This window comes from Danio aesculapii, chromosome 3 (genome assembly GCF_903798145.1).
Source record: "Danio aesculapii chromosome 3, fDanAes4.1, whole genome shotgun sequence".
NCBI lineage: Eukaryota > Metazoa > Chordata > Actinopteri > Cypriniformes > Danionidae > Danio > Danio aesculapii.
The window spans coordinates 33,602,493-33,625,166 of record NC_079437.1 but is presented as its reverse complement, the minus strand read 5'-3'; positions in this window follow the sequence as shown (position 1 = coordinate 33,625,166).

Genomic DNA, 22,674 nt, shown 5'->3' with positions numbered 1-22,674 from the left:
CTTCAGCAGAGGAACAAATAGTCTTAGGATCCGTTTCACTTATTTGCTCATATGTTTAGTGGCCTAGAATGATATTAATAATGCTTTTTATCACTTGCTTTTAGTATTTTGTAATTTACAATTAATTTATGTGCTATATTAAATGATTCCACTTATTCTGCAATCTCATTTCTGACTTCAGGAGTAAACAATCCCTAGACTACAAAAGCGGTCACACATTAAGATTCTACCCTGTTCCTGCAACGCAATTTGAATTATGCAGCCACTGAATACTCATTAGAGAAAATGCACAGCCCCACGCTTGACATTTTCAGCTGAACTGCATTTAATATGGAAAAATGAATATAAGAGAAGATGTAATCGTGTTTACTAATTGTTAGACTTAAAGTGTCCCCTGCTAATGGCTGAACAGCACATTCGCACAAAGAGTCGTGACCTGGCATTTTGTCGCATAATTCCCATCTCTTCAAACAAGAAAGAAGGAAGTTTAGGTCTATTGGAGATGTTTGGACTCAGTGAAACATAACAAATGTGTGGTCTATTACATCATGACACTAATGACATGTAACAGTTCTGCCGCAGGGACCCAAGTGGAAAGCAACGGACTCACAAAGAGTATATTTTATTCCGCAGACTACAAAGGACAGGACAATGATGCAGAATTCACCGAAAATTCACATTGCATGTTGGATATTTATACTTAGTCAGATATTTGCTACACTGGTTAATTATCATTATTGTTACCCCATAGTCTATTCTAATGTTTTCTATTAAATTCTATTTTACTTTTTTACCCAATGCATTTTACTTTTTACATCTTTTCAAATTAAATTTTTTATCTTCTGTTTTAAAAACAAACAAACCATTCTTCATAAACACACACACACACACACACACGCACACACACAAACACATATACACGCAAATACACTCTCAAAAATAAAGGTGCGCGAGCTGTCACTGGGGTGGTACCTTTTCAAAAGGGACACATTTGTACTTGAAGGGTCCATGTTGGTAACTCAAAAGTATATATTAGTACGTACAAATTTTAGGAGGAATACTTTTATGCTTTTTTAGGTACTATTTCTTTTATGTACCCTTGAGGTATTAAGATGGATCTTTTAGGTAGAAATTTTAACCTTTCGAAAAGGTACCACCCCAGTGACAGATTGCGTACTTTTATTTCTGAGAGTGTACAGTATGTACTAATTGATTATTGAGAATTGTCGTATTATTTACACAGTATTATTCTTTTGCACTGGTTACTTCAGATCTCTTCATTTGTAAGTGACTCAGTGTGATTCAATGTTTTTTATTATAATTAGGTGTGAAGTTACTTAAAGAAATAGCTTTTAGATATTTACAACATTTAACACCTCTTATGTTATAAATGTAGGAATCATTACAGTTTTAACCAAAAATGTCTGTCAGACGATAAAGGGTCAGAGATCCAATTAAAGAAATTTTACAGAAGATAGTTTGCAGTTTCAGCAGCAGAAGCCAGCTTCAACACTTGCATTGAGTTCGTAGGCCACTCTGCTTACAATTTCAAAAGCACCAACAATTACACTCTCACATAACGTCATTAGCTGCGTCATATAAATAGGTGTTTTAACCTGATTGGTTAAAACACAGATAGACGTTGAAAACTTATTCTAAACGACATCTCAAGCATTCAAACGTCAGACAGCCACAAGACTGTTCGGAGCTGACCCCAGACCTGTGAAAGGATACACAATGGAATAGAACACACACTCAAAGAACAATCTGTTTCTTACCCAAGTGTTCTCCCAGCCGTCTTTATCAAAACTGGTTAAAAACCAGTATAAGCAACATCCAAACTGGCAGCTTACATACAAAGGAACTTAAAAAGATTTAACACTTAAAATGGCAAATATCACTCTAGACATAATAACACATAGCAAATAACAATATGAACAGTTGTTTCCAATTCTTCAAGTGTCCAGGTCCACTCAAGAGGTCTCCATGACCTCTGACCTGGCTGGGTAGATCCTAAGAAAACAAATTTGACTAACAGAAAAAGCAATGACACACATTTGTTAAACTTATACCCTGTCGTGGGATGACACTAAGGTCACCATAATAATAATAATAATAATAATAATAATACCTCACATTAATATAGCACTTTTCTAGACACTCAAAGCGCTTTACACATTGGGGGAATCACCTCATCCACCACCAGTGTGTAGCATCCACCTGGATGACGTGACATCAGCCATATTACACCAGACCACGCACCAGCTGATTGGTGAAGAGGAGACAGAGTGATGAAGCCAATTATGATATGGGGATGGTTAGGAGGCCATGGTGTACAGAGGCCAGTGGGCAAATTTGGCCAGAATGCTGGGGTTAAACCCCTACTCTATTTCGAAGGACATCCTGGGATTTTTAACAAGCAGTATAGAGTCCTCATCAATATACTGGGGCGTTAGGACCTACACAGACCGCAGGTTGAGCGCCCCCTGCTGGCCTCACTAACACCAATTCCGGCTGCAACCTAGCTTTCCCATGTGGTCTCCCATCCAGGTACTGACTGGGCACAGCCCTGCTTAGCTTCAGTGGTCAACCATGTGAGAGTTGCAGAGGGCTAGCTGCTAGCTTGCATAAGAAAGGATATATGTTTCTCGACCCTGGAGCAGACATCCATCAGAAAATTCAGGCCATTATAAATATTAGACTTTAATTGTTTCTAAATACAGTTGAAGTCAGATTTATTAGCCCCCCTGAATTATTAGCCCCCCTGTTTATTTTTCCCCAATTTCTCTTGAACAGAGAGAAGATTTATTTCAACACATTTCTAAACATAATAGTTTGAATAACTCATTTCTAATAACTGATTTATTTTATCTTTGCCATGATGACAGTAAACAATGTTTTACTAGATATTTTCAAGATACTTCAATACAGCTTAAAGTGACATTCAAGTGACATTGAAAGGCTTAACTAGGTTAATTATGGTAATTAGGCAAGTTATTGTTTAACGATGGTTTGTTTTTTAGACTATCGAAAAAATATATAGCTTAAAGAGGCTAATAATTTTGACCTTAAAATGGCTTTTAAAAAAATTTAAAACTGCTTCTAGCCAAAATAAAACAAATAAGACTTCCTCCAGAAGAAAAAATATTATCAGACATACTGTGAAAATTTCCTTGCTCTGTTAAGCATCATTTGGGAAATATTTGAAAAAGAAAAAAAATTCAAAGCGGGGCTAATAATTCTGACTTCAACTGTATGTGAAAAATATTTAAAAATTCAGTAAAGTAAAATCAATGCAGTCCAAAAGCATAATTCAGTTCTGTTGGCTTTCATATGGATGAGACAAAAACATTCAAACTATAATATTCAAAATATCTTCTTCTTTTTGTACAACAGAGTCATACATGTTGGAAATTACATGAGAGAGAGAGTAACAGCATAAGAACTTACAGTATATCATGTAGTTTCACCAGAAGTGCTGTGATGCAAAAAAAAGCACACATCACCACAGCTTGATGTAATTTGTTTTCATTTTTTCAAGAACATCCTTTTAATTTCAGGCTGTGCTATGATTCGAAACTGATCTGCGATGTGACAGTCCTCAAAAACAGAGATCCAAGCGCTCTATGAGACTACGTTAATTAGTAGGAAAGAAATGATGCAGGCTGGTGTGAACGAGGCTTGTAGCAGTAATGGTTTAGAGAACAGATGCTGCAATGGTGTGTGTCTGAGTGTGTGTGCATGTGTGAAGAGGTCGACAGTCTGCTTTCTGAGGAAGACTGCAGCCTGTGAGCTGTTCCGCCTCATGTTTGACTAACTCAGTGTAACGGCTCATTGGGAGAGGGCTGAAAAACAGAGTGTTTGTCAGAGCCGTGCTGTGCTGATTTGGCAGAACTCTGCAGGTCAACACAGCATGCCCAACACACACGCACACACACAAAGTTTGTGTAAAGATGCAAGGACTTGTTTAAGGTGTCTCTCATATAATTCATAGAAAATCTCTTCAACATTTGGTAGCAACCTTTGTCATTACCTTTGTTGCTAAAGTGCTAATAGCAGTGTTTAACAGAAAAATGCAACTGCACAATTGTTCAGTCTGAACTTTGCTGTTCAAATAATGTGATTTGTTGAATTGTGTCATTTGTTAGATTACAGACTCCAAGACATATAAATCAGGTCAAGCCTGTCTGACCAGCAAACATCCAGCAAGTATTATTATACCACAAGCAATCACAATTTAAAGGGCACCTATTATGAAAATCATCCTTTGTAAGCTGTTTGGACAGAACTGTGTGCAGATATGTGTCCACTGTCATATTGGGGTGGTATAAATAATAAGTCCTTTTATTTATTTCCTGACGTTAAAATAGGATCCCAAATCCCAAATCCGCAACGTGACGTAGGAGTGAGATATTCTCTGCCCACCGAATTGATTGACAGCTGTGGATTAACATGTCTCCGTAGTAATGCGTATAATCATATCCATAAGAAAGGACGTGTGCAAAGCAACTGGGATTAAAAGATCTGTTCAGCTCTCTGTGATCATCAATCATCTTCAAATGTGATCAATATTGAGTTTTACAAGTTTAAAGCGTTTTTTAAAACATGCATATTTGTAATGTATTACAGCAATTTTACCGTCTTTACCACAGTGTCAGTACAATTCTAATAGAAGACGCTTCAATCCCAGTTTGTGGGTGTTAAATCAGGTTTATTTTCTACATTAACATAAAGGATATCCATAAAGAAGTGGAAATTAACGTGTTTCGGGTCACATTTGCCGGGCAAAAACGCGCATGATGTGTGTTTTGTCTCTGTGTGTGTGTGTGTGTGTGTGTGTGTGTGTGCGCGTGAACTGTTGCAACTCCACAACAAATACATCAAATAATAATTGGGAAAGTTCTTACTGTATTATTTCTTACAAACGTTACGTGAGATCTGCTTCTTTCATGTCTGTCACTGTGCTGTTTATCTGACACAGAAGAGGTGTAGATTGAGGCACACTCTGACAGGCACGTGAAAACAGTGGGCGGGGAGGACTAGCATTAAAGACACAGGCAACAAAAACAGCAGCAAGATGCTCAGGGCTAAAAATTATAAACTTCTGAAAGGTATAATAAATAATCTGATGGGTGTTTTGAGCTGAAACTCTACAGACACATTCTTGAAACACAAAAGACTTATCTTAAATCTTGAAAAAGGGGTAAAATCGATTTCCTTTAAAATTACTGCTGCACAACATCACCCAGTGGCAGTAAAAACTTTTAAATGGAGCCATTCTCTTATCTCTTTCTCATGAAAACTAATATCCCTTGAATAATCCAACCAACCATCCCTTGAAATTCCATGGCTATTTCAGCTAATATGCATTCATTTGTGTCATTTATACATTTTACATTGGGGACATGCTGAGTTTAAAAACATTTTCATAAAAATCTATTCGAATGAATTTATACAAATTAGCCACTTTTCTGACAGTACGCAAAATATTTACATTTCCTCATGAGATTGAGTTGGAACTATAAGGAGAGAATGAAAACAATAATAATCAAGTAATAATAATAGTATACATCAACAACATAATATCATAATAACATCAATATAAGGTCAAATAATTGTATTATAAATAGTTAAATAATAAATGATAAAAAATAATAAAACAATACATTACATAAATGGCTAATGATTAAATGATTGTATGGTTAAATATAATCATGAAATTAACAAATGAGTGAAGTATAAAGACTTTATATGTGTAGTCATTCATTTCTGTGTATTTGATGACTAGTCTAGTTTTAGCCTATTCTTAGACGTCTATTAGATTTTCACTGACAGCCCAAATTTTCCCTTATTTAAGCCAAGATGACTATGTTTAGATGTCTATTAGACATTTTTTTAAAACAAAAAATGCTTACTGTCATCAGTTACACCTGAATAACAATTATTTCTCCCAAAATCTAGCAATTTTTTCAATATTTTTTTTGTGGGATTGGTACATTTAACAGTGTGACTAGGCACTTAGCAATTATATCAGCACTCAGCTTTTTTTCATGGTCGCTGAGAGAATGTTTAAAATTTGTAAAACGCAGTGCTCATCACCCTTTTTAAACCATCCAATAACAGAAGAGGAGGGGTGGGGCTAATTCCAACAATCACAGCATAAAAATAAATGAAGAAGTCTGAAAACACTTCTACCAACTGACTTGCCCAGATGACCATAATGTCAGTTATCGGACAAATCACTCACTAATAATCATAAAATGACCAACTAATAATTATACAGTGCTGTACAAGTACTCACAAAAACCCATGGATAGGAACTTTCGGAAAAGCACTGCACTCTCTGGCTAAAAGTGCTCTGGTGGACACAATGCCTATAAAAGGGGTGTCCAATCCTGCTCCTTAAGGGTTTGCAAAATTGAGCTCCAACCAGCTCCAACACACTTACTTGGAAGTTTCTAGTGAGCCTGAATATTTCAACATTTGATTAGCTTTAGGCTGAAAATGTGTTTACTTTGGAATAGAACAAAACTGTGCAGGACAGTGGCCCTCAGGGAGCATGACTGGATGCCCCGGTCTATAACGAGTGAGAAAATAGATACATTTGGCCAACAAACTAAATCGAGCTACCATCCAAAATGCCCCACAGCAACCCCAGCCGCTTGTTAAATCGTGATGCAGGAAATAGTGCTTCCTCCATTTCTTTTCAGCTGAGATTTAGCAGCCATTTATGAGCACGATTTATTCATATCACACCTTTAAGCTTTTGAATGTCATGGTTCGCAATATAGTCTCCTAGCTTACAGTTCCCTGCAGGCGCAGGATGTCAACATAATGTCATATTTACGTTGTACCCCAACATTGTAGAGACGTTGAATTTTGTTTGCAAATGAAAATCAGGTTGATGTCAATGTCCAACGTCTATCTTAAAATCAATCAAATATCAGCGTCTAATCATCTTACACCTTGACGTTGTGTAGACGTTACCACTGTGACATTTATCAGACATTGGATTTTGGTCACTTTCCAACATAACCAAAAACCAACCAAATATCAACGTAATTTGACGTCGGTATTGGATGTCAAAATAACGTAGTCCTTAGTTGCTGGCTAGACATTGAATTTTGGTCACCCTGACGTCATGACCTAAATCTAACCTAACATCAATGTCTTGCTATGTTGTGTGCCTGCTAATCAGACAGTAAATCAGTCTCAGGACCATGATTTTTTTTTTATATAAAATCTGATATATGGGAATATATGAAAGACTAGTTTGTTTGAGTTTCACATACATTCAATGTATAATATATGGACCACATATTTCAAAATATCTTTTAAAAATTCCTGTTTATTTACATATTTTTCAATCATTGGAACTACAAACAATAAACATTGTTTAAACTATCTGTTTATTATTGGTGTCTGACATAGCACTGGATCCTGTGACAGTGATGCGTAATGTTACTTAACAAATATCTTGGAAAGCACCTAGAACACCATGGCATAGTGAACAATGCACAGGCAAAAATTTCAGAAATGTAAAAAGGTGCTTTCATTTCTTAATTGATTTATGAATAAAGCCATAACTCTCACGGGATGAGAAGCTGTGGGAATTTGTGCTTCATGAGACTAGATCAGGCAATGTGTGATTGTTTTAAATGATGAACACAACTTCACTAGACACACAAAAATGCTTCACAAGGTTCAAGTTTATAAATCAAGATTAAATCTGTTGCTCACTTCTTTCAGCATATTGTGGAAGTATTTAAATGCTCACATTGGAAATCTGAAATTCACTTAATAAAATTAATATTAATAAAATTGATGGTTTGATGTATACAGTCAAATCTGAAATTATTCATAGCTCGGCAAATTCTGATTTAAAGGTACTTTTATTCAACCAGCAAGTTTTTTGTTTGTTTGTTTGTTTGTTTGTTTGTTTGTTTGTTTGTTTGACCAGAAATGACAGAGGCTTCTCTCAAAAGATAATAAGAAGTATTATTGTGAAAAAATATATTTATATGGCTCCGCTTTTACATACATCTGAACAAAATTAATTAAACCAGAATTTAAACCAACCAACCTACCTACCTGTTTACCAACCAACCTTACCTACCTTTTGCCTGCTTCTCATTTATTTTTCTTATATTTTTATTATTTTCTCTTTTATATATATTTTTTTTCTCACTCGCTTTGTTTCTGTAGTGTTATAGCAATCAAAAAGTTGTTGTGTCTCACTTTCTTTCCATGACAAAGGTGTGTGTGACCTGTTGGAAAACATGTATAACAGATTACAGGTTATAGATGCTTGGCACATTTCTTGAATAGGTATTATATTTGCAAACCTGTGATTGCACTTCTCAAAACAAATAGGACCACACAATATATTACATTTATAAAGTGTCCTGTACATCTTGTGACTTGCTTAAATATGTTGATCAAGTAGTTTCTGAGATTTTGAGAACTGAGATTTTGAGAACAGTGCCAAAGCTAAAAAACCATCTGCTTTAAGTTATTCATTGCTCTTTGTAGAATATATATTTTGAATAGAGAAGAGAAAGAACAATAACAATATTCATATGAAGTGATTTCACACTTAATTTCTATGGTAATTAAGGTCATCATAGTTACCACATTCTCACAAAACTCACTGCAAATTTTTATTATCCTTCATTTCAAATTAATATTAAACTTCCAGCAAAAGTCATAACTGATGCTCATGGCTTTATCTCCTAGTTATTTAACCTAATGTTTTTGTTATGTCTGCATTTTGCATAGCAGTAGAATAGCAGAAGGCATAATCAATGATGATTAACCCCATATGACCTAAGCAAATTGTATTTTGTTCCTGAAAATCTGAATAATCTTATTCTGTAATCTTATATTTCTGCAGAATCAGTCGAAAAATAATAATATATATTATATATATATATAATAATATATATATATATATATATATATATATATATATATATATATATATATATATATATATATATATATATATATATATATATATATTTTTTTTTTTTTTTTTTTTTTTTTTTTTTTACATTTTTAAAAAATGTACAATTTTGTTTCTTTGGATATAAAGTAGGCTAAGCCACTGTTCAGGTCCAGCATGCTTGTGTGTTGGTGTATAAGCTATTTGAATCTGAACCTGAATCGTGAGCTGATCAGTAGGTTTTAATGCAGAGGGTTCTTTTCTGCTGGAGACACTTTTGCCCTAAAAAATCTAAATAAAATACTTGTTAAAAACCCATTTTAAAAACCTTGCATATACCATAGGCAAAGTATAACAGAAATTTTTTTTTTAATTCTAGATTTTTTCAAACCGCAGTAAACCTTGAAACCGATTATCATCCCATGCCTAGTTGAAACATGAAAGAGTGGAGGTCTTAAGACAAAACCCTGTGGAACCTCTCCAAAATGTTGTCTGTTTTTTTTATTTAAATTTGGCTTGTATTTAGGCATGTCCAAATGTAAAAAATCTGGAGTTTTAATAGTCTAAATAATAATAACATAATAATAGTTTACCTTAATCAACTAATCTAACCTTTAAATTTAGTTTCACATGGGACTTTATTGGGAAAAATCATATAATGGAGTTTACATTGTATTTACAATAACAAGAAGGATGCTATATTCAAACCCATTTTTTAAGTCTCTTATTGTCTTCAAGGCTGCATTTATTTGATCAAAAAAATCTGTAAAAACTTATTTACAATATAAATATGTTCATTGCTGTTTTTTATTCTAATTTATTTTAAAATGTCATTTATTTCTGTGATGCCAAAGTTGAACTTTCAACATCTTTACTCCAGTCTTCACTGTCTATAATCCTTCAGAAATCATTCTGATATATGCTAATTTGTTACACAAAATATTCATTCATTCATTTTCCTTCAGCTTAGTCCTTTTATTCATCAGGGCTCGCCACAGCGGAATGAACCGCCAACTTATCCAGCATATGTTTTACACAGTGGATGCCCTTTCATTTTTAGTGATTACACGAAAATACTACACACTAAACTGCACTGCCTGAAAATTCTTTCTCAAGTCCTGTAATATTAGGATTCCACAATCCTGCCTTCTTTATTTCCCATAGCAGTCAGCTAATTATGGAACAATCTGTATATTTGCACTCACTACTTACTTTTTTAAATATATTTATTATCTGTTTTTTGTCCTGTCTCTGTAATCCTGTTGCACTGTAGAAGCTCTGTCACGAAAACAAATTCCTAGTATGTGTGAACATACCTGGCAATAAAGCTCTTTCTGATTCTGATTCTGATTCTGATATGAACAGAAACATCAGTCAACAGCGTTTAAGAAAAGGATACAGCAGCACAAAGAAATCTGAAATCTACTGTGTGACAATCGTACACCATCAAATTTATGACAAGTGTTTAATTTCATTCCTCCTGGCGGGAATGAATGTGAATCCTTGCGACAGTTGTGAGAGCACCGGACCAGGTTCGCATCCAGCATTGTTTCCTGCCTGGCCCATTTTCTTCCCATCACGGTCAGTCATGCTATTGTGCTCCTGTTGTCAGCTCATTAATATACGCTGGCGTTCTTCTGCCAGCCTTCCCTTTTCTCCTCCCATCCCTCCCTCCACTTCCATGAGTCAAGGTCAGACAATTTTACCTTTGGTTTTCAAAATGTGAAAACAGATTCAGATCCCCCATCCCTCCCATCCCCCCCGGTTCCATTTCCCCAACCTCTGGCATTGAAGAAAATGTGTGCGTTTGTGTGTGCCCAGCAGAGAAGTTTAATAAATGTGGTGTCACTCTGCTGTGTGGCATGTGAGATTGCTTGGCCTGCAGTCCCTGACATGTGGGAACGCTTTTGAATGGCAGACCTCTGTAATAAGGCTGGAGAGCGTTTGAGAACAATACAGCATGGCATATGGAAACTGCTAATGACGTTGCCTGAAAAGCTTGTTTTCATTCAGATTGCTGTCAGATTGCATTAGTGAGATACTCTTTTCAATGTGCCCGTTTATGATCAAATTTGTTGTCTTTTTGTGTGCCTACATACCAATGTGTTCATGTGCTTGAGTGTGCTTGCTGCTACACAGCCGTGGACAATGCTCAACCTAATTTGCTTTACTTAATGAGCTAATCTAACCCCTTAAATAAATACGTTCAAAGGCCCACATGGGATTTTTAAAAAACTGAGCAAAGAAAGATTCATTCATTTTCTTTTCGGCTTAGTCCGTTTATTAATCAGGGGTCACCACAGCGTAATAAACCACCAACTTATCCAGCACATGTTTTACTCAGCGGATACCCTTCCATCTCAGCGCAACCCATTTCTGGGAAATATCCATACACATTCACTCACACTCATACACTACGGACAATTTAGCCTTCCCAATACACCTGTACCGCATGTCTTTGGACTGTGAGGGAAACCGGAGCACCCGGAGGAAACCCACGCGAACGCAGGGAGAACATGCAAACTCCACACAGAAACGACCCAACTGAGGCTCATTCATTCATTCTTTTCGGCTTAGTCCGTTTATTAATCAGGGGTCACATAACGGAATGAACCACCAACTTATTATTGTTTTACGCACCGGATGCCCTTTCACCCATAACCCAATAGGAAAAAACACCCATACTCTCTCATTTACACACATACACTACAGCCAATTTAGCTTATTCAATTCATCTATAGCGCATGCCTTTACACAGTAGGGGAAACCGGAGCACCCTGAGGAAACCGACACGAACACAGGGAGAACATGCAAACTCCACACAGAAATGCCAAATGACCCAGGCTGGGCTCGAACCAGTGACCTTCTTGCTGTGAGGCAACAGTGCTATACCCACTGAGCCACTGTGTCACTGCACAAAGAAAGATTTTCAAATGAACGATTGAACTGCCCACTCTAATAAATAATAAAGAGTCAGATTTTTTATCAATCTAAAACCTGGAAACAAAGCTGTCATCATAGCTTTAAATTGGATTTTAAAAAGGCTGGTCAATATGTTTCATGTGATTTCATGGGATTTAAAAACTGAGCAAAAAAAATTTTAATTGAAGAAATACACAAGACTCTGCACTAAATCTAAAAGAACTCAAATTTTTAAATTAGCAAATAGCATTTTTGGATCAATACTTGTTGAATGTTGTTAAAGATATTATTTCATATTATGTTAACAAAAGAAAAAAATCTGTGTTTTTAATCGTCTAAAATAAAAAAATAACATATTATAATAGTGGCACAGTGCCTCAGTGGTTAGCACTGTCACCTCACAGCAAGAAGGTCGCTGGTTCGAGTCCCGGCTGGGTAAGTTGGCAGTTTGTGTAGGTAGCTCGAAATAAATTCAAGTGGGCAGAATAGAAAATACGTTATTTCCTAAATAAAACAAATACTTGCATTAAAATTTAACAATATTTTATTTATTTTATTAATTGATTCATTTATTTAATACTATTTTTGCGCCATAGATTAATTGAATAAACTAAATTGGCCGTATGCGTGTGAATGAGAGTGTATGGGTGTTTCCCAGTACTGGGTTGCAGCTGGAAGGGCATCCGCTGCATAAAACATATGCTGGAATAGTTGGCGGTTCATTCCGCTGTGGCAACCTCTGAAATAGAGACTAAGCCAAAGGTAAATGAATGAATGAATGAATAAATGAAAATTATATTAATGAACTCATCTAACCCTTAAATTTAGTTGGATTTCATGGGGGAATAATAAAAAAATAAATTAAAAAGCGTCATATATTTAATATAGGTAACATCAAACAACTACTAGCAAACCTAGTGGACAAGTCTGTCTGTTCTGTAGAACAAAAGTTTTCAAAAAAACGAAAATGGAGTTGCTTAAAATTAAATATAATAAATATTTGGAAGTGAACATGTATAGTCAGGTCCAAGTTGGAAATGCTGCCTTTTAATAATCGAAACCTGAAATATCCCGATGAGATCATCTAACTCTTAAATTTTGTTTGGTTGGTGCAAATTAATTTTTTAGATTCAGTAGTTAATTAATATTTGGGTACCACTTTATATCAAGTGGCCTTAATGTACTTACATTCAAAAATCCTACTGACTCGTACTTGTTCACAATGCATTGCAGAACACCTCTGGGGTTATTGGGGGTAAGGTTAGGGACAGGTCTGTGGGTATGGGTAGGTTTAGGGATGGGTTGAAGTGTAATGGACGGTCAGCAGTGTATTATGTATGTAATTACAGAAATTAATTACAATGTAATTACATGCATGTATTTAATCAATCATAAGTACAATGTAAAAACGTGTATACACAATAAGTACATTGTGACAAATTATTAATTTCAGTGTAAGTAAATATTAGTTAAGGTAACTTAATGTAAAGTGGGACTAATATTTGTTACTTGAATAAAGTGGATTAATTTGATTGCTATAACTTGAAACAAGCTTCCATGTGTAAGTAAATAGTAGAATTGCTAAAACGTACATCTTTATTCGTTTTTAATATATTCTCTCCTACAACTTTCTGTTCGTTTCAAAATTTAAATCACACTCTCAATGTATCTGAGGTAACTTCAGGCATTTGGGTCTACTTTTTATGTGTGCTGTATTTGTCCTTCAGTCTACACGATGCTCTTCAACCTGAGCACATTGCATTAAACCAGTTTGATTACATTTGAGATTAGAGTAAGGTGGGAGACATGAGCCTCATGTCTGGCTGTAAGAGTGAGTTATGCTGCAGTTAGCTGAGTGGGTTGGAAGCGTGTCGCATGGTGCGGAGACTTTACTCCACTACTCTGTTTCTATGACCTTGGGGGTCACTGAGCGGAGGGATGCATTCATCACTGTGATGCTGAGGATGGGGGAAGGGAAAGGGGGAGCTGTAGGCATGCAACGGTGGCATGCTCATTACTAACCAGCACCCAGTGCTCTGCTTATTTGCTTCTATTCCTATATGAGCACACCGAGTGTGAGTGTAACCTTTGTTATTGGAGATTTTATGGATTCTTTTATTTATTTACCACACTAATTCCCAATGCCTCATCAACCAATTTATATTTAGAATATTTTAGATAAGCTCTGATTAAATAAACCGAGGTTCACATGGAATTCAAAGAATGGGGAACAAAAAATAAAAAGAATCTCTACACTAAAAAAACACTTTCAAGCAGAACATCCTTCAAATAAAAACGTATCTTTAATTTCAGTTTAATATTATTTGCTGTATTTTTCAAGTAATATATTTTAAGTTCAAAACAATGTTTTTGATTAATAGCTCAGCTAAGAAATATTTATTTTGACCAATATAAAATTAAGTTTACTCAGTCCAATGTGTGCGTATTAAACAGAAACTAAATATGCTTTGTACTTTCATGGACTTAAAAATATTAAGGCAAATTATTTATTTTTCATTGGCTCAAGTGATCAAATTTAGATGTGAAACCATTACCCTAATTTTTTTAATTGGATGAATGAATACTTTATGGGAATTTTTGTTTTGATTAAAGCTATATCTTCTTGTTTAGAACAAAAATAGAATTAAAATTAATCAACTTTATTCTACAAGACAAATATGCTTTGTACCAGGTTATATTATATTTGTTATAAAATATTGTTATATATACCAGGTTATAAAATATTGTTTAAGGAAAATTATTTATTTTTCATTCTGTCAAGTGATCAAATTTACAACCATTACCCTATTTGTTTTTAATTGGATGAATTTAAGCTTTTTTCCAGAATTAGCATTTTTCTGCACTTGATGTCACAAAGAGTGAGTGCTTAAAGTATGTCTGAAATAGAACGCTTTTGGGATTGTAATTAGTTGTACTGTCTTAATTTGCATTAATAGCTGTCCAATGTAAGGCTTGAAACTCATTATGAAAATGTATTATATAATATAGCAGGACTTTTAAAATTGCTAGCCCGACGTCCCGGGGCTGTTATCTTTTCTGGTCGGGCTATACCAAAAATAAATCCACCCTGTCCGTCGGGCTATATTAATGGGAGGAAAAATCTAGCCTATGTCAGTGCTTTTAATTTTCTTATTCATTCATCAATTCATTTATTAATTTTCCTTCAGCTTAGTCCCTTGTTTATCAGCGGTCGCCACAGTGGAATGAATCGCCAACTACTCCAGCATATGTTTTAAGCAGCGGATGCCCTTCTAGCCACAATACAGTACTGGGAAACACTCATACACTTTCACATTCTCACGCACACACACACGCACACACACACTTACACACACTCATACACTATGGCCAATTTAGTTCATCCAATTTACCTATAGCACATGTCTTTGGACTTTGGCTACCAGGGATTTTGAAATTTTGCAAGCCCTTTATAGTCAATATAATAATAAGTGCAGAGGTCCTAAAATAAAACTCGGTGGGACTCCATTACATATTGTGTTTATTGTATTTCTCAAAAAACTGAAAACAATCTGTTTTATGTCAAGAACAACACTTTTCTAAATCTAACACTCAAAAGAATCATTTTAATCTGAACAAATACACAAATAAACAGTGGTATTTCTAAGCTTTAACATTACAAGGTCACTGATTATGTAAACATGATCAGATATTCTGCATCCATTGAAGCACAAGATACTTATTGGATTATTCTGTAACACTTTAGTTTAGGTCACAAATCACAGTATTAACAAACCATTAACTAACACTACTAGCTCAATAAACTACTAATTAGCTGTTTATGAATAGTTAGTAAAAGTTGGATTTAGGTTTTGGGTGAGATTAGGGATGCAGAATAAGATCATACTTTATAACTACTAATGAACAGTCCATATCTTAATAATAGGAAGGTAATAAGCCAGTGGTTGATAGCATGAATTGTAACCTAATCTAAAGTGTTCCCGATTTATTCCACTAAAAGTTGACTGTGAACATTATCATAAACATTACATTAAAAAAGTAAAGGGGGGGCAAATGTGACAAATCTTTCAACATTATTTGCAAAATGATATGCCTTTTATTAAAAAAAGCATATCACATGAGTACTTTTTAGACTCCACTGTAAATCCCTGCATGCCTTTCTCTGCATTGCGGTACACATACTGTACAAACTGTCAATAAAGTGTAATGAATAAGAAATGGCATGACCCCCTCCCCATTTTGCAATATCAGACAGGGCATTGATCAGGAAGAGCTAAGATCATGCTCCTTCTCAGGTTATCATCTGCTTCTCAACATCTCATCCTCTGATGTTCAGTAGCCTACATTAAAAAAAACAGCTGAATAATGACACAGATAATTGTGAAGAGAGAATGAGGAATTATGTGATCAAAATAAACCATTTTTTCCCATCGCTGAGCAGACATCAAGCAACATTTCAAGTATGGGAGTGCGAAATGTGTTCAACGATTTCCTTTTCATTCTGGTTCTCTGTATGCTTGAAGAGTTGCTGCGGTTAATCTTTGCTCTCTTTATAGTCTGTTTCCTGTCTGAAAGCTTGTGTTGATTTCAGTCAACATATTTTTATGGCACAATAGAGTCTCATGGAAACACAGCATCCGAGCAACATGTATCTGAATAGATATTCTCTTGATCATGTATGTGCCATAAACAAAGCATGACAGCTGTCACTACAGCTCATGTCAGTGCACGAGTGACGTCTTTTTTCTCTATCATGAGCTTTTGGCCAAGGCATTTCTCTGTCATTTTATTGACAAGTGTGACCTGAGGGTTTACTTCTGTCATTCAAAGTCATGGAGCAAATTTGATTCGGTTAAAATGAACAGATTTGTTTTACTTGCTAAGAAAGCTAAATGCTAACTTAGGGTAGTAGAGTTTTAGAGCATTCATTAATACTAATCACTTCTTTCCCTGCAGGGAAATATTAAAAATACACAGTGTACGTTGAGTGTTAAATGTATAATAGCATACTTTAACAGTGTCAAATGTGTTCCTTCAAGAACTATTTAAAGGCATTCTGCTATATCCAAAATGTGTCAATTTATTTTCAGTACATTTAAAAAAAAGATCTATTTTTTGCTACACATTTCACAACACTTTTCACAAAAATGTTACTGAAATACATTCTCCCATGTACAATGTAAAACATTTTTTCTCCACTTTTCACACAATACCTTTGTAATCACTTTAGTTTAATTTACTTAATTTTAAAATAGAAATAGAATTATGCAAAAGTTTTGTAACGAGATATGCACAATGTTTGATTAGTTTTACAATACTAAAATGTCTGCATGAATACATTGCATAGGACTTTTGCCAGCTCACATGGTAGTGGAAAGCAAACGCTAAAAGGTGCAGATATCAATAATGAAAATGTATTTATTACAAAATGCTTACCAAATGTTTATTAAAAATGCCTTTAATGTTTAGTTTACAATACCTATAGTTTTGTTTTACCAGTTGTTTTGTATTATAGAACTTAATAATGAATGGTTATGAGTTAAACATGCTTTTAAATGATGATTAATAGTTTAATATGGGAATTAGTCATAAAATCACTTTGCCTTTCCAGTTATTTATTTTCATAGATATTGTAATCAAGAAGGCGAAGCGGTGGGGCAGTAGGTAGTGCTGTCGCCTCACAGCAAGAAGGTTGCTGGTTCAAGCCTTGGCTGGGTAAGTTGGCATTTCTGTGTGGAGTTTGCTTGTTCTCCCCACATTCGTGTGGGTTTCTTCTGGGTGCTCCGGTTTCCCCCACAGTCCAAAGACATGCGCTACAGGTGAATTGGGTAGGCTAAATTGACCATATAGTCTATGTGTGTGAATGAGAGTGTATGGATGTTTCCCAGTGATTGGTTGCAGCTGGAAGGGCATCCGCTGCATAAAAACATATCCTGGATAAGTTGGCGGTTCATTCCGCTGTGGTGACCCCAGATTAATAAAGGGACTAAGCCAAAAAGAAAATGAATGAATGAATGTAATAAAGAAGAAGCTGTCCAACACTTATGTACTTTTTTTATGAGAACAATTGTGTACCTTCATTTCAATTGTACCATAAAAGGTACAGAACAGTATAGGGTCTTTTCTGTACCATATAAGGTACAACTTTTACAAAGGTACAAAACTGGTCCTTAAGGAAGATTATTTGTACCACCGTGCGCCTTTTTTCTGAGAGTGTACTGGAAACATTAGAGTAGCATTGGTTTCAGTTATGCCTGCTCTAATATTTACCATTGCCGTGGATGACAAGTGGGAATTGTAGAATCTGCAGATGCAGAACCACTGTGGGTCAGTCATCCTTTTCAGTGAAAGGTTCACATCTATGGAATGCCATGCCTGTTGATTTAAAGTTAAAATCAGAACTCCCAGTTATTTCTGTAAAGCTGAAAGAATAGTTGAAATCTTTACAGCAATGTATAAGTATTAAGTATTTTTATTAAGTATTTATTAAGTATTACGTATTATTCTTTCAGGTTGGTCAGGTTTACATTTCTCTTTATGCAGACTGACTTACATTTTATGTTTGTGGCTCTGTATATACTGTACATATTTGTTGTATTGTGTTTCTTTTTCTTGTTAGTTTATTTTTCAAAAAATTTTAACGTAAAGCCTAACCAGGCACAAGGGCAAAACAACAAACAAATAAATAATAATGACAATGAATTTAATAAAACAAGAGACAGCTGGGGAGAGGCAGTGGCGCAGTAGGTAGTGCTGTCACCTCACAGCAAGAAGGTTGCTGGTTTGAGCCTCAGCTGGGTCAGTTGGCGTTTCTGTGTGGAGTTTGGATGTTCTCCCTGCCTTCGTGTTGGTTTCCTCCGGGTTCTCCAGTTTCCCCCAAAGACATGTGGCACAGGTGAATTGGGAAGACTAAATTGTCCCTAGTGTATGAGTGTATGGATGTTTCCCAGAGATGGGTTGTGGCTGGAAGGGCATCCGCTGCATAAAACATGTGCTGGATAAGTTGGCGGTTCATTCTGCTGTGGTGGAATTAATAGAGGGACTAAGCTGAAAAGAAAATGAATGAATGAATGAGACAGCTGATTGCTATGCTCTAAGAAATAAGATACGTAATTTGTTATTGGGCTGGCACCTTTTTCAAAATAATCATCTATGTAGCTTTTGGGTAACAATTTGTACACCTTTGGTAGTAATATGTATCTTTATATACCAAAAAATGGACCCTTTAGGGAGAAGCATATAGCTTTTAAAAAGGTTCTGCCCCAGTGACAGCTTTTGTACCTTTTATTTCAGAGAGTGCACGATGGACCAGTCAGAATGAAGTATTTCAGAGTGCTGTGCAGTCTTTCCAGGCTTCGCTCAGAGGTTTTAGAGGAAGCTCTGATTGCTTCTGTGGGCTTTATCTCAAAACTATTATGGCAGCACATTCACAGGTTTCCTATGAAATTGCAACACAGTCTGCTTCCAGTTAATTGCTCATTTGAATCTATAAAGGCAGCCAATTATGGTTATGTGTGCTGTAAATCTGATTAACCTCTCTACACAGCTCCCCTAATGCCATCGAGACCACAAAGGGCTAATGCTTGTTCAACAAGCGTACGTGATTATAACACAAGTAAAACCAAGCAGTGTGGATGTGTCTAAAATAAACATCAACGTAGGAGCTGAAAAACAGAGGGGTTTTTGTTAAGGACAGGCCAGATGGTTTCACGCATTTTATATGTTGTTTGTAAAGGGTAATTTGTATTATTGTGTAAAATTATCTGTGTTTTACTTGTGCAGTTATACACAATGGCTGTTAATGGAATAATGCATGGTAAACAGAGCTTTTTAAAAATATAATAATAAGTGATAATACGAGAGGGGTCTGGATGCAGACCTGGTGCAGTGCAATCTAAGCTGCATCCAATGCTTTTTAATGGGCTCACCTAACCCCACCCCTAACCCTACCCCTCACAGTGACGTCACTCACTCCATTTGCGTGCATTGTGTCTGACATTGCATCGCTGAGTGATGCAATCTCAGCTTGCATCATAAATGCTGCATCCAGATAATATTGGATAATACAAGGTGCAAAGGATATGTGAATATTTTTAAGCAATAATAACAGTAAGTTGTAAGTAAATAGCTATTTAAATATTTAATTAAGATATTACTAAATACGGGGTGGGCCATTTATATGGATACACCTTAATAAACTTATTGGGAATTCACAAGAAAAAACAATGGTGTGCTTGGTTTTAACGTAACTTTATTCTTTCATGAGTTATTTACAAGCCCCCTCACATATACTAATGTGCCACAAACAGGACGTTAATATCACCAACCATTCCCATTTTATTAAGGTGTATCCATATAAATGGCCCACCCTGTATAACTTTGGCCACTTTATTAGGTACACCTTGGCTAGTACCGGGTTGGACCCCCTTTTGGCTTCAGAACTTCCTTAATCCTTTGGTGGTATAGATTTAACAAGGTACTGGGAATATTCAAGATTTTGGACCATATTAACATGATAGCATTACGCAGTTGTTCTCTTTCTCGGACCATTCTCTGTAAACCCTAAAGATGGTTATGCATGAAAATCACAGTAGATCAACAGTTTCTGAAATACTCAGACCAGCCTGTCTGGCACCAACAGCCATGCCACATTCAAAGTCACTTAAATCACCTTTCTTCCCCATTCTGATGCTTGGTTTGAACTGCAACAAATCATCTTGACCATGTCTACATGCCTAAATTACTGAGTTGCTGCCATGTGATTGGTTGATTAAATAAGTGCGTTAACGAGCAGTTGGACAGGTGTACCTAATAAAGTGGCCGGTTAGTGTTTAATCATGATAGTAAATGAGCTGTGTGATTATTAAACAAAAATAAATACAAAAAAATCTTATTAACCAATACATGCTACTGCCTGAGTTCAAGTTGCTTTTGATGGGTATCTGTACATGTGCCAGTCATTCCCATGCGTCTTGTGGTTTAAAGATTTATAAAATACCATAAATTCTAATAATACCTAATAAAGTGGGCCGTGAGTGTATATACACTGTAAATAATGCTTAAATAAAACTGTTGCAGATTCCATGAGGTTACTAAATTAATTGATGACTTGTCACCATTGTTTTGAATCATTTATCTAATTTCTTTGGACATGATTAAACAGTGCTCTTCTTTGAATGTGACAGCTGTTACAGAATGCCCTAATTTCAACATTTCACTTGGACATTGTGATTTGTAGAGTCTGGTCCTTCTCTATCTCCTGCCCTTATCCATTACAAAGGTCTCAAGGGAAATTAATCCAGCCCAGAAATGTCCTGCCCATAACTGTGGCAACCTGCACACACGTCATCATTCTGTAAATCAGCCCACAATCCCGATGCATGCACACACTAAGCGTAATTACATGATAGTCATATGTTGCTCCCAAAAGACGAGACTTGATACACTTTTGTGGTACTGGGTAAGTCTGAGTTGCCCCTTTTGCAACTCTGTGAGGTGACACCATGAATAATGGTCCTGAATTATCACGACAAGCAAGATTAATTGCCATGAGCTGTGATTAGCCTTCCCTGCCAAGCTGAGCTTTTATGCCTCTATACATACTTCATCATTAAACGCACTCAGTAATCACGTTTCTCCTCTGCCACCACATTACATATCTCAGCCGTAATCCATATGCAGATGACATTAGGGCGGATTGTTATTTAATTGGGCCCTTGAAGGTCTGTCAGCATGTCTTTATCTGCGAGCCCTTGTCTTTTAACTACCTAAAGCGACTCAGCCATCCTCTCATATTCATCTGGCCAACAGAAACGCTCTGGCTGTCACTGGGTGGATGAATGCTAATGAGAGCCAGAAAGATGAGTCTTTAGTGAGATCGGGTTTTGGCTCATTGCTCAGCGAAATGTTTGGCCAGCTCACTGATGATATTCGTCTTCCTAAGTCCATGCTGTGATAAAGCTGTAAGCAGGAGTGGGACAGGGAGGGATCGGTGTTGCTTTGTGAAAATATCCCCAGAAACCTGATTGGAGAGACCATACTTGCATGCACAAATTCTTTTAAAGCCATATTTCTGTATAAAACCTTACATAAGTATGGGACATTCTACCAGAAACGTACATTTTCACTTATAAAAAAACATGACAGGGCCTGACTTAAGCTTGACATCCTCAAAAAAATCATACAATAAGCATAAACTCATACATTTCAATGATAAAACGCATCTTTGATCACTGTTAGCTTCTCCTCTATCAAATAATGTCACTTCTGAGTCATACCTTAAACGTGTAATGCATTTTGATATATTCAATGCAAATGTGACAGGACTGACAGAACAATTGTAAATTTATTTGTACTATATATTTGTAGTATTTATTTGTAGAATTTATTTATAATTTCATGTTTCTAATCAATTGATGTGAATAATAACAACTTAAACTTAATATTTCTGAAGTAATTTTTTTCTAAATAACATTTTAGCATAACAAAACTAATAAAGCTGTAGGTTCAATTGAGGACAAGGACAATGACAGGGTTTGTACAGTGTAAAATGTTTTTAATAAAGAAAAAAAAAATCTGACAACCAAATGATATAGATACTCCTTTACAGAACAACTCACAGAAATCAACCACCAGTCCATTTTAGACATTTTTGGGATGAAATACTCTTTATTCACTGTATTTATGATTTATTTCAGGGACATATAATGTATGTTTCTGGTAGAATGTCCCATATACAAATGTCATGCATGTTAACGCTGAGTGACGTGTTTCAAATTATGAGGCACATATTTTGCAACCAGGCAATG